This window comes from Varroa destructor, unplaced genomic scaffold, assembly GCF_002443255.2.
Source record: "Varroa destructor unplaced genomic scaffold, Vdes_3.0 BEIS01000005.1, whole genome shotgun sequence".
NCBI classification, from domain to species: domain Eukaryota; kingdom Metazoa; phylum Arthropoda; class Arachnida; order Mesostigmata; family Varroidae; genus Varroa; species Varroa destructor.
Window position 1 is genome coordinate 15,738,501 of NW_019211458.1, and position 14,744 is coordinate 15,753,244.

Here is a 14,744-nt window from a genome sequence, read left to right on the forward strand (position 1 = left end):
ATACATACTCTTCTATTTATTTATAAAAAAATAAAATTTTTTAAATAATAATGATTTCTTAATGATAAAGCTCAGAAGTTTCTGTCGAAAGATATATGAACCCTTAAAAACTTACTTCGGCTGTTTTTTTTTTCGGTTCTACATATGTGCTACTATCACTGTTGATTAAATGCGTGAGACAACGCACGAGTTTTGTTATGTTTATAACAAAGTTAAATTTTGGTTTATCCATCAATAGCGTGGCGCCCCTTCCTAAGCATGATGTAACTTTGCTAAGAGCTGACGTCTCTCATTGAATTTTCTTTTATTCTTTGTACATATATATTTAACAAATTGCAATTATAAAGACCTTTACGTTCTGTACTGTTATCGTCCTCACTATCACCAGCATTGTCATCACTTATCTCGTGAAGTGTTTGCTTGATAAACATCACTTGCTCAGTGAGCTCTACGGCCATGCCCAAATTTACCTAACCCTATATGTGTTCTTATCGACGTTTCATCCCGTTTCTTCACCAAGAGGCAAGTGCATATGAGTCGCGATTTTCCCATCACCCGTTGATCGATGGGTTCAAACCAGGGTTACCCATTTTTACCGAAACGTTTAACTTTAATTGTGCGACTCGTCGGACATGGGCTGTTTATCGCCAACCTAATACTATTACTGTAATATCTCTTCGTTAATCTATTGACACCGCTACAGCACCGATGGCAAGCCTGGCCAACAGATGGCTGTTTGTCCTCCCTCGTCTATTAAAGGACTACCAACTAAAGATTTCAGGGTGGAAGTGGATGGATATAGACACTCGGAATAGAAGGGGTGTCAACAGACGCACTCGTGTTTGACGTTTCTATTGACCTCGGGCGGATTCGGCTGTGTTTTGCAGGTGATAACAGTGGAGCCATTTACGCCATGAATATACAGTCGGTAGTAATCAGGCTACCCTATACAGTAGACGCACCAAAACATGGGATTTGACAGTACGAAAGAGACTTCACTGCCCGATGAAGTCCATCACAAATGTGATTACTTTGAAAATTTGTACCATATATAATGTCGTATCGAAGCTTGCATTTCAGAATGTATGGCAGAGTTCGCATTTAAATATAGAGCGCTTTTACACCCGAGAACCAGTACGGCGTCCAAGTTCGAAATTGCTACATCAAGCCATCCGGCCTAGCGCTAATGGGTACGCAAAACTGACCGACTTATGCCTTGCGGCTGAGTTGATAAAGGGAATAACCTCGACGTTCGCAAACCTAGCGGCGAAATATGGTTATGAAGAAGAAACTGATCGTCATTCTTTCGGCGGATCGGCCCGTCTTATTCTTCGACAAGAAGCAGAAATTTTACTTTATTGGCGCAAGCTCGACGAACTTGTCAAAGACCTCGAGGAGATAACAACGTAATAGGAATTGCGTGCGGTTTTATGAAGCAATCACCTCAGGAAAGGCCACATCTCCATTTTGGATGTAGAAATTTCTTAACCGCAGAGTATCACGTGTGATTTGACGAGCTGAACTGGATACTAAAAACTGTCTAAGTCCATTGATGAATTTGGCCCGGTTATGACTGAGTCCTAATTGGTGACACGCACAGGATGATGTCTAATACTGTTACAAACGTATTCGTAGCGAAAAAAAGCTTATTCCTTATAGAGAGAGAGAGAGAGAGAGAGAGAATGCACTCCGGAGAAATTCATCTGGCTATTGAAAACCGTCGACTGGAAATTCTGATAATTTGGCAAAGATAGATCTGCACCAGATGTCACATTTGTGTCACTAAACCATGTAGAACTTAGCATGATATCACTTTAACGACAAAAATGGCTTCAGGAGACAATCAATAAAAGAACATTACGAAGCCTGACCTGAATAATGATTTAAGCACCAAACCCATTGGGAGCGGCACAGTCTGGGCAAGTAACCCGCATCTCCGAGTGCGTTGTTGTGGTAACCACTGACAAGCGTGCAGCCACACTCATTAATGAATGAGTTATTAGTGAAAGCGTCAGTCCGCCGAAAATTAATGGCCAGAAAAGTTAGGAACTAGGAAAAGTTGGAAAAAAAAGCTAAGGAACAAATTATAGAAGCTAACAGCTGCTATTCCATTTCATAATTCTATCTGATAAATTCCAGCAAGACTCACCCCGGCTAGACTTCTAGTCGAGCTATAATGTTACAGCTAAAGAGATAATTTCGAAAACACACACACACAAATAATTAGAAACATCTGAAAATGACAATTTATTTTAACAAACGTTTCAAATTATTACGTGAATATGACCGTATTCTGTGTTATAGTCAATATGAATCGCGAAATTGGCGGCTAATTCCGTTCGATCTATCGATATCAGCACTTGGTTTTCAATCGAGCGTACTTAATACTGTAACATCCGCAGTTTTCAACGATGTCTGAAGTACGCCCTAATTCTCTAACATTGTTCGCTCAAGTCTTGGACCCGATTCAGATAGGATGATTAAATAGATGCCTTGAGAATAGTACCCTGTCGACTCTGTGGAAGAACTTTCTACACGAGATATATAATTATCAACTACATCTAGTCATTAACCGTCATTGTAGTTTAAAATGTTCTACTAGTACTCCTATTTGAAACATTGCTTCCTAAGGCAAAAACAAATCCGTGGTAAAAATGCGTAGCAACTATCTTAGATCGTCTTTGAGGTTGACCTGTTAGATGCTAGCTAAATTCTTTTTTTTTTTTAACTTGTTTTTTAGTTTAGATGAATAGCCATGAGACCTTATGATTGGCCAAGGAAAATGAAGAGGTACGTTGCCTTCAGTAAATTTGCTTTAGCACCTTAGTAGATAACCCGCAATAATGTTCGGTTTTAGTCTGTGATGGACCAGATTTGGATCGTTATCATGTATGAACTGTGCGAATCTACCATATAAATAGTGGAGCTGGCGCTAGCCAATGCGCTTCTGAACGAAGAGTGATAAGCGAGTTACCTCATCGCGCCAAGTATCCAGCGACTTACGACTACCGGGAGAGCGGCGGCAGCAGTGACCGGCCGCTCTCGAGGTTGAGTTCTGCTACGTGATTGTACCCCAGTCCAAATCAAACCGGGTTTTACCTCCACCCCCGACGGCACCCCCTATATAACTGTAACCCCAGCAGCTCATATTCTCTCGTGTCCTATCTCTCTGTGACTCTTACGTTGGGACTCACTTACTTCGCCTAGCCCAGCTCGGCTTCCAATCGATGATCCCGAAGTGCCCTTATGGCCGCACTACCCCACGTACCTCGAAAGATGATGACTCTATCAGCACTCCGTGTAACCCCCTACTAGCTGTTACGAGTCAAAGCGGTTCCCCGTGGCTCGTCCCTCCTTTAATTGCTTGTCGTCAGCCGGTTGTAGCCAACTACTAGGCTGTCGTGAAATAAGTAGAATTGCCCGCTAATACTACTCCCTGACGTTACTGTTAGGAGAACTAGCAGAAGCAAACGCACAAGTTGTAGTTTATAGGGCCCTGCTCATATTTAGCATAGAAAAATAGCGAAAGGCGAACGGGAGAAAAACGGAGCCGACTCGTACCGGTTGGTATTTGGTCGTACTTCGGTCAGAACATCTAACTTTTTTTTGCAATCACTTTACTGCTTTTTTCTATATAGCTGTACACCGCAGGTTTTTATCTTGATGATGCCTACATAATAAATGTATGGAGTATATACATCAAGTCTAACAGGGAAGAACGAACTGCTGCTTACTGTAATTAATGTAGTAAAAAGCGTTTTTGTACTCCTTGAATATGCATTTAGAACGTTGATCCGTGAAATGTTAGATAAGTGCGGGCGGCCTTTTTACTTTATTTATTTATTTAAACATGTTCAGTTCATCGTATAAAATAAAAAGAAGCTTTCAATATCGCAGGCTACGAAATTTTAACTCCGCTAATATAACATATGGGTTCTCAGGGCCGTATCCAAGCAAAAACGGATACCCTGAACGATTTTCAAGGAGGCCATTTTTGCTGGGCATTCACTACTCAGCAGAAGGTACGCACGCGGGCGGACGAAAGCCAAACGCAGTAGGAAACGCTCTTTGGCAAGCACTGTTCTCCTGATTAGTTTATGAAAATAGGTGCCTGACCCTAAGAAACCCGGCACACAATAAGTATTACACGAAACAGTATACTATACAATCTGTGTGAACTAACGGACTTTTGTAACATATTCCTTAGACAGTCGTTAAGTATTATCCGTCCAGCAGTAGTGAAATCGACGCGCGTGTTGACGCGCCGTCGATAGCTCAGTTGGTAGAGCGGAGGACTGTAGAGGTGTTTAGCAGCCATCCTTAGGTCGCTGGTTCGAATCCGGCTCGACGGAAATTCGTTTTCACGTATTTTTTTTAAATCAGAAAATGTTTCTCGGTTGTATTCGTACGATATTTATATTTATGCAAACGTCAATTCATCCGCCTCAACTGGACGATCTCAGGTAGTGTGTTTGTTATACGCTTCCTCGTGTTTTATTAACTGATTATTTCAAATAAATAGGTTGCAGTGAGTTTAGCTTTAGCTACTCACTGTTACGTTATGAAAACGTTATTCACAGGTCATACGCACAAAGAACACTTGTGTAACAGATGGAATTGGAAAAAGATTAGTTCCATATCATATCATTAACTGTTCTTTAGATAGAAACGACATTGCGTCTATAACTGCACACACACAGGTGACTTCGTGCCTGTAAATTGCCTCGTTTCGGTAGGCCTTCTTCTTCAGTAAATTTGCGAGCATGATCTTCACCGCGTATCTTGTAATCGAATTTTACAGTGGATACGTTTCGATAACGACTATAGAATTCCTGATCGTCTTCAAAGAGGAAAAAGGATGTGTGCCGTATACGGGAAAGCTTACGAAATAGGTGCTGCTTATATAAGATGAAATCCGATAACGATTTTCTCTATGATTCCGCTATATCTCAAGGGCCTATCTAATTAGAACCAGTTTACTTCCTCGTAGCTAGTTCATGACGGCTGTAAAGCCGCCGGTCTTTTCATGGACCAAGTAAAACTTCCCATCTCAATTGTAGCTTGTATTCAGTTGTTCGTAAGAGTGACCGAACGCGAGCAGGACAGCAGAACGTGTCTCCTTCCGTCCGTTCGTAAACCAATGATCGAAATTAAGCGCGCCTTCACCGAGTGACAGCGAGAAAGGGGATATTGTCTGAATGATGTAAATGAAGAGAAACCTATCGAGCGTTGCTCATGGCAAAACAGGGCACCCCTGAACCGTGCAGTAACTTCTGCTATACTTTTTGCTATTCGACTGGCCGCTAGCTGTGACGTGGCTATCAATCGGTAGCGACATGGAAAGCACAAAAAATGACCATATAAGAGTTCACCAGCGAAGCAGTGCGGTCCGCTTGTCGTGAGAACCGTATCAGACACGCTGGCTACTCGCCGCCTTTCTACCACTATCCGTCTCTCGTAAGTACTAGTATAACGTGTCCATTATCGTTGTTGTTTTTTTGTGCGTACTGAAACGTTCGGTTATGGCATCATTAATTGCCAGTGGAAAAAATAATCTAACGAACAAATTTCCTGTAAGCTGGCTAGCTTTAGCTCCCTAATAATAACAGACACGATATAGTCAGCGACATCTGTGAATTAGCGTAGAGAATCGCGCTATTGGTAACCGATGCATAGCAACTGCCAATAGCCATCCAAGGACGCCAAACGCTGCGCCAAAATCACGTCCATACTCCGCAATTTTCGAACTCGCAACTAAACAAGGCTCACTTGCTTAGCCAGCTGGATCATGTTCGATAAATAGGCGTAAAATTTAGTCATTTTTTTCTGTTCGGTAAGCGAAAACACGGATAGGGAGATGGTAGAAAAGATGTAATCGTATCACGCACTTGGCCTTCGATTGCTCACGTATGATTCGCCTTTCAGAAGGCTAGTGCCAGGATAAAGTCAAAACAGATTCTTCTTATGTTTTAGCCCTGTTGGCTATTCAAATGACTAGCACAAATGGCGCAAGGAACGGAAGAAAAAAGGTACAGAACCAGATTCTTGGTCGATCGAATGGAAGTAATAAAAGCGTTGAACCATCGTGCAGTACTGCGCCATCGGGTACGACTGACATATTTAATTCCTAGTAATTCTTGCGTAATGAAAATTCGGTCAATTTTATGGAGCATGATACACGGGTGGTAACACACACAACATAGACGACAGCTCTTCTCGCTAATAGCGGTCACTACATTATACATGTGTTTAGTAGTTGAGCGGATCCTAAGGCTTTTTTTTCGTTAAACGTAGGTATTATCATGGACGCGAGCCGATTGACTAGGACATAAGGAGAAGCGTGTTATCGGGGATTTATTTATACTAGAAAAACTACTGAGAGACGCCGTGTCGTAGCCTTGAATCGTGCAAACCTAACGACATGTTCGAAGACTATCTAAACTTCATACTTAGCGTGTGTCGACTTTTGTTCTTCGTCCAAAACGAAGAAAAGCTGTAATCAAGTTGTTTGCTTGTGGTGAAAATCCATCTGGTTAGCATAGATGATAGGGCGATACAGGGCAAAAACGGCCCACAGGTGAAATGTTCTATCACGAAGTAGGTACAAGTAGGGTTAGGCACAAGCCATATGGCCGATTAAAGCCCACCAGCTGAATCAAGTCTACCGAAGGGGCGACACCAGCGCCGAAGCGATGATGTGGCATATGGGCAAGGCGTAAAGTGGGTTCGTGACCCATTCGAATGAAACCTAAATGCTTGCTGGGCGCCACAACAGAAACACCATCACCCGGGTTGAGACACGACGGGAATGGTCTATTCATTTATTTGGCATCCGCCGACGATGACAACGATTGGGCGGGTTATGGCATTTATTTGTTCACAGCTTCACTGCTGTATTTGTGTTGAGAAACACTCAAAGCGAAGGCTTGAGTGGGGGGTTCGGCTCTATTTTTAGCCGTTCAGTAATTAAAAGCACCTTTGTTATTCAGGTAATGATCAAATGTTGCGCAACATTGTGATAAGGGAATAAACAGAGTTGCTGAAATAATATGAAACATACGTTACGTAGCTCGAATTTAGATAATTAGTCCATAGTAAAGCTGAGGAGCTGCACGATCGCCCGAAGAAGTTTCTCGTCAAATCTGCATGCTAATATCAGATACGGAGCTTCAATGAAAGGTGTAGGAGTCCTCAAGTTAGGTATTCCCATCTCTGTTTGACTAATGGATGCTACGAACAGCAAGTGTGATGCTCATTATATATACACGTACACACTCATAAACAGGCGGTTGGAAACAAACAGTGTTTTTTCTTTTAGCTTTAGAAGCAAAACTGGTATGCACGCACGCTCGACAGCAACAAGTACTTCGGCAAGCGAGCGGATGAGGTTACCGCACTTTACATTCTCTGATCAAAGTACTATGATAACAGGCAAGTCGTCGTTGCTCAAGCATGGCCAATGGCCAACGGGCCCGAGAAATCATTCTGCTCGATTGGCTACGACTTCTATAATAGGCACTTGTTTTTCGGTAGCCGACGTCCACACCGACTACGATAACGATACTGCTGCTGTTCGTTCGTGGCCCGTTTTGCTCTTTTAGCCAATTCGCCGTCAGTCAAATGTTGTATCCGGCGGTGGCGTGATTTAATCACGCCGCCGTCGAATGTAGCGTTCGACGAGCCGTCACGACTTTTCGAATGTGCGCGGTTCGAATTTGTTTCTGCACCAGCGGCTACCGTAGCGGCGTCCATATATAATACTTGCATCGACTTCTGTTCGAGTTAACGTACCGCCTCGTGTATCTATCTGCCTACCTTCTGTGTTGCTGACCGTCATCGCCGTCATTGTCAGCTTCGGCTATGTTAGTTTAGAATCGTCGACGTCTCGCTATTGTTTTTAATGACGGCCAAGTCATCAGCAGAAGCCAGTCAGGGGTCGGAGGTCTTCGGAAGATAGACATTTCGACCGCTCTAGAGAGGGCTTCCTTGCTTTTCGTCATTGGTTTATCGCAGAAAAGCCAACGTCGGGCCTTGACCAAGGCGTGCATATCGTCTCACAGAAAGTCACAAGATGACATGACGAGAAATATAAACTAAACCGGCGAAGCGTAAAGAAATTTCACGCGCGCACACACACACGCACGCCCAATGAACAAATAAACGTGCAGAACTGCGTTTACTATTATTCAACGGCGATAGCTACTGTTCACGATGCCGCGATGGGAATGGGTATTTTCAGAGGAGCGGTAGACGGAGGGAGATGTCCGAGAGCAGTAGACGACGATAGAATAAGGTAAACGTTAGGAATACCGACACAGTGCATAAATGGAAGTAGAAAATAATAACAATACAAATACGTTTTGTTGGCTGACTTGCAGCTGTTCTCGACTCCGCTAAGGCCACTTGCTGGTTGGATTAAACGTGTTCATTACGTGCAACGGAAGCAAATGGCTCCTTTCTATATTTCATTTCTGTGCCTTTCTCACCTACTCCATTGCAGGACAGCAATTTCCTATCGAATAGGTGATTCTTGAAAGCAGTAGATCTACGCAAAATTCTACTCCATGGAATGATCCAGTACTTTCGATGGTGCACAAATGCAAACCAAGTATTCGTCGTTAAAGCCCTGTTTATTCCTGCTGGTCACATGTTTAAACATGGATAATGTTTTTGTGTAAATTAACGAATACGGCTTCTATACAGGGCAGAGAGAGAGAGAGAGAGTGTAATAATTATATCGCTGCTGCTTAGCTACGGGAATTGATAGGCAGAACCAGGGTTTAATTAACAACACTATAGAAGTAGTTTTGACAGGTGATAAAGCCCATCTTTGTTCAGATTGAGAAAAACCTGCGGCAATCTGCGATGACGGGATGGAACGGACGCTAAATTCAGAGCGGTGAAGTCTGGGTGAAGGGGGAAGAGGTCGAACGCCCAACTGGGAATCGGTGTAGTCTTTTAAAACTATTTAGGTCCTTGATTTTAGGCCACCGTATAGACGTTCCGCTTGACCACTATGAACATCACGCCCCGTTGGCTATATATTCGAAATCGGTAACAGTCGTGCTAGACATTAGTTCGGTTTTTGACGCCTTCAGTTCTTACAAACAAGGAATCGTGCATTTGCAATATGCGATGTCAGGATGACTAAAATGATATTAACTGCCACAGATATTATAAAGTAATTAATCAACTCTAATGGGTATTTATCCGGTCAGAATTGCACATTAGTTTTCTATAAGAGTGTTCAAGCCTTCCTTAAATAAAGCCGTCCGGGCCGCTTAGGACCGTGACGATGCTGCGATAATGCTGCCCAATAGGCGCCTTCATGTTGAATCAGGAGTAATTTCTTGCAAATTTTACAAGCGACTACATTCGACTGAGGAGGCGGCAGGACAGTTCATGTCTTCCCAGCCGTTTATGATTTTCAGATCAGTAGATTAGTGTAATGTCAGTGTGATCGTATGAGAAATCTGATTTCCTGATCAATTCAACGAGGCCCGCGTCTGCTTCGCAGCTGACATTTATTAGAAATGGCTCAAGGGACTACAAAGAACGCCCATTATTACTTTGGAAAATCGACACGACTAATAGGGTTTTCTCCATTTTGACTGCAAGATACCAATTTGATTCTGCTGGTCGAGATCCATCGATTGACGCCAAGATTCATTAAGACACTATAATTAAAACAGCGACATATGCATACCTAATGTAGAACCAATGTAATATGCTCGTAAGAACGTGCGATGGAGAGGATCGAACGTACAATATTATCTGTTAAAAATATCATCATTTCATCGTTACATTCTTCTTTAAAAGAACAGGACGCCTTACGAAACGGACCAACTAGTTGTGATGAAAATAAGGCACAATCGTTAGCCGGCATTACGTACCAGGATGTCACGTGTAGCAGACGAAAACATTCGATGACCACCACCAGCGCATCGATCCAACTATTCCTAATGGGAAGTGTACCATAAATAATTTTCATTCATAGATGAAAGAAGACTGTCTATATCAGGATCCGATAGTGCCCGAAACTGTTCTGACGAGTGCTTTGTTGTTCAGTAACTGTTTCACAATCCCTCTCGATCCTAAAGTCGACACTACAACGTGGTATAACCGATGCGAAGAAAGCACATTCAATACTGCATATAGTCGATGTACTTTACGCTAATCCGGATGCGGAACCTGAGTAACGCAGGATTCTTATCTCTTTATTATTAGCATGTTTCCGATATCGACGTTCAGAGTTTGATAGGGGCACGGAAAAGGTGCTTTCTGCCATGTGGCCATCCAGTACTGGATTTCTTTTATTCATCGGATTGTCCTTCTCTATATCTAGTGACCGCGTTTGCTACCTCTTATTTTTAAGTAATAAAAAAGATAGAGATATTGACGTTATAGTGATTAGTAACCCGTACAGATAAAAGCTGTTTTAATTATTTTACTCCGGTTTCAGCTGAGATGGGGATGCGGAGGAATACGAGCAATTCTAGTTTGCGTTTAAATTGACCCTCTGTTGAGTTTCATCAGTAGTGCACGTGATACGATTTTTCTATATGTTTCATAATAATAGTCGCATCAATTGCCGGACGGACAGTTTTTATGTTTTGTTGCGCCGGCGTGAACGGCGTCCACGTCGTCCTTACCGGCATCGAACACCGCATTGACCGAATAGGATTTATTTTTGTACGGCGCACTCGTAGATTTCCACACGGTTATTGGATTTGGAATTTCGGACGTTTCTCGTGTTAAAATCAGCTAGAAGTCGCCATTGTAGCGCAAGTGATGATCTTGCACTAGACATTATAGTGACAGCACTTTCCGGATCCAATAAGCATTAATTATTCGTCAACCTTTTTACGTGGTGGGTCTTACGTTCGATTAGGCATTCCATCGGTCGGCAAAAGCGAAGCGTGCTTGTGCCCGGGTTCGAACCTAGGTCACCACGTAACCCTAAGATTAGCATGCGCGGGGACTTTCTTCAACCGATGTTGAATAAGTGAGTCTCGAGGAAAGAACAGACAGGCCAGTTTACAGTGAGTTACACTTTCGGCCTAACTAGGCAACATTTCTAATTTAGGTTCGTAAACGGATTCAGCTCTTTCGGTATTATTATGAACCCATCATCAGTGAAAGCCTTTGGTATTCATATATGTAAAGAATATGAAAAGCACTAACAGTAACGGTTCTATCAATAAGTTTTCGACAAGAAACTATCATACCTATTAGAACGTATAGGTATTAGAAAGTAAACTTAACATTGATCTTAATTTCAACAATTTCTTATTTTGTAAAATCTCGTATCCTCCAAGGTACCAATACACTATAAAAATAAAAAAAAAAAACGTATCGGAAACATAGACACTGCGAGCATCTTCTCTACAACTAGATCTAATTACCAAAAGCAAAGTGCTCATTAAGAAATATAGATAAATGTCATTAAAACAACAAGGGTTGGGTTCGCAATGATGATTATACTACGCTTTTGAAAATTTGACGTTAACCTTTATCAAAAAGGGTAACTACACGTGTTCTATTTCTTTAACTTTCGAAGAAGTTGGATGTGCTACTTCAATACAGAGTTAAAATTGGTCGACGTTAAACGAGGTTGTATTTCGTCGTGTCTATAGACGCCGTTGTTCAGACGTGTACGTACTTACTATATCATTTTCCCTGCCTACCATTTGTCATTAGGCAGGCATAACTGAATGATACGTTTTTTAAATGAGTTATTTACGCCGCTACGTAGACCGCCGGTAGACGAGCTGTCGCAGCTCAGACAATTTACTCTGATCAGATGGTTTGTAACGCAGCTAATTCACATGCGTTCGTGTGTATTTTTAGAAAATGCTTACCGTATTCGAGCATCAGTAGCCGCCCATCATCAATCTGTAATGGGAAGTTTGAGATCAAGTAGTTGACTGCCGGACAATGGGGGCAACGGAACCTGCATATCGATCTGAGTCGCCGCGAAGCATATCGAATTCGATACTTGATCGGTTATTAGTAAGAGGTTCGAGTGATTGCTGATGGAGAAAGCAGACGAAACCTTCACCCAACTCGTTTTAGTGCATCGGCTTAAAGCCATGCCGCAGTGACGATAACCACGCTTACGTCGATGGTGGTGATGAGGAAAAGGAATGGGCAAAATGATACAGGTAAAACTTGCCAACAATGTTGTTTGCGGTATCATCCATCGATCACGCGGCGTTCAGTAGTTTGCCTGGTAAAGATGCCTTCCGTCGGCTACTCACGTTCCATCTGCAATAATGTTAATACTAATCATGTGGTTCTTATAGGATCTTGCTGATCAGACGAACGGAGGTCCGTTTTGTCTCGGAGGCAGACCGAACGAGACGTACGAAGATGAACCGAAAGGGAGGGAGAGTTTGAATATTTGAGAACTCTGACCAACAAAACTGTAAATGTGTGAATTTACGCGAGGTTCCGTTGCCGCTGCTACTGCTGCTGGTCGAGATGCGTTTGCCGGCAGTAATCGCTAGACACACGGTGTACATATAGCGGTCACAGACTTCGTCACGAACGAGGTGTGAAGTCGTGTTACGTCCGCAGAGTCCTCTTTTTCTATTTTGCTTCCATTCTCTGTTATAGCTTGGGGCGGCAAACGCGCGAGTGTAGCCGGAACTCTCCGTAGTGGTGACCGGTGAACATGATAGCCTTGCTATAAGCAGGCGTTCGAGGAGATTTCCACTTCTGTTACGCTACTGCCTCGAGTGCCAAACATACGCAATAATCAGTTGTAATCTGCTACTGGAATAGCCGTTGTAACATTCGTAGCAGTGTTATCATTGCGTCCGATGGCCGTTAATAGGTAGTAGCCCCCAGAGCACCGACGAATACGAAGGCCGTGTGTGACTGACTGGGAAATGCACCGCGTTCTCGATGCAATCGTTATTTTCTCGTGGTTCTGGGGTGCTGGCTACTAGTGGTTATTGCAACAATTGAATCGAAACGATAAATGCGGCGATAATTGAAGGATTGCATCGCTGTTCGACGTAACTAGCGCGGGCTTAGTAAAATGCTACTGGGTAAAGGCGCTGTTGTTTCTCTTAGCTGATTCTGCCGGGACTCTCTATCTAAGTGAGGTTACGTATCAAGCTTCTTTGCGCTGACGTTGCCAGCAATCGGGCAAGTAGTAGCGTAAAAACCGGTGAGATACACCGATACTAGAATAGTAAGACCTCTGGGGAAGAAGTGTCGGGCTGGGAACGTAGACCGACTGCAGTAAATACTCGCTATCACTCATAAGCATATCGTGACCGTTTCTTAATGGTGACTGGGCGATACGAACATTAGGCGAGAAAATCGGTATCCCCAGTATAAGTACCCGTGGTTTGGTCTCATGATACAACAAGATAGAAAAGGACGAAGCGAACAGCGTTGGGAGCCGGCAACGGCGATGCCTTCAGTGGTATTAAAGTACGCCAAAATTAATCATTTTCGGTTGTTCTTGATAATTGACTTTGAAAGGTGTTGGCATTTATGACATACGACGCAATGATGATAATGGCGATATATCTAGAACTTTTACACGGCAGAATGTAAATTGTGATAAACAAAATTGTGAACGTTTGTGCAGACGGCAAAGATCTGCCAGGCGAAACTGGTAAACGATTCCTGATCAGGATATATAGTTGGTCATCACCGTATCGAAGAAACACACTGATGAGCTTGGTAGGAAAAATATATTTCGTCTCTTACGTAGAAATAGAATACAGAGAGTCAAAAGTTAAGTAGAGGACATATTAGGCGCTTTATGGACGTGATGAAGAAAACTTACTCTTATTACTGTTAGCGCTGTATTTTGAGGAGTCGAAAATATTACTGCCCCTCAACAAAAAACCAAGAAATGAGTATCTTTGCAGGCGTAAATATACAAACCTCGCTACTTTAGTTTCCTGAAGGTAATATTAATATTTACTTGGGTTGCCTAGTTAAGCGCCCAACCGTAATCGTCAAATAAACCTGCACTCGTACTCTACAAACAAGCCTTGAGAGCCACAACCGTCAGATGTTAAGATTGCATCCTGTTATAGTCGTTCTGCGAGTATTTGTTTGTATCTACTGTGCTAATTGGTAATATCCCTACCATATAAAGACACTATTTTGAACTCCATCTCTGCACGGTTCTACTGCGTGTGTTGGTTGAACACATTTACACAAAGGTGCTATAAACGATGGAAATGCAACCTCAGCTGTCAGGCACAAATTGTTGCTGACAAACTATGGGGTGTGAATCTTGCAGGGTCACTACACATACTCTGAATACAAGAGCGGGAAGTACAACTCACGGATATGGGCAGTCGTTGTTGTTGCTGATGCTTTTGGGATCGAGGCTTTAGACGTTCAATGTGCTTTGGCTTTGGCCAGCTCCTGAATTCCCTGTATCTCTATATGAGGAAGAGGAACGATCTCGTTGCTTTCCTATAAGCTTAACAGCTGATACCGATGTAACGATTCCTTTCCCTAGTCTGTCCCTCCTTTCCGCTGCTGTCCGAAGAGTAGCCTTGCACCCCTTGTGTGTGGTCCATGGGTGTGGATATATTCGTGTATGCTGTTTGTATGTGTATGTGTGTATCTGATGGCTCCTTGATCTTGACTGGTTAAGCCCTAATCGCAGACAGCCCGCACGTCTCTGCTTGTTCAGAGCAACCTGGACAAGGAAAAACGACCTCGCAGGTAGAGAACATTCGGATCCGCCCATAGTCCCTGATAGG

The 14,744-nt window shown here is 42.9% G+C and overlaps 1 non-coding gene across 1 annotated transcript; it reads left to right on the forward strand.

The window, feature by feature from the left end:
- Nucleotides 1-4,264: 4,264 nt before the first annotated feature.
- Nucleotides 4,265-4,352, forward strand: TRNAY-GUA (transfer RNA tyrosine (anticodon GUA)). Its single transcript is given in 2 exon segments — nt 4,265-4,301; nt 4,317-4,352. It is a non-coding gene; the product is annotated as a tRNA-Tyr (tRNA).
- Nucleotides 4,353-14,744: the final 10,392 nt, after the last annotated feature.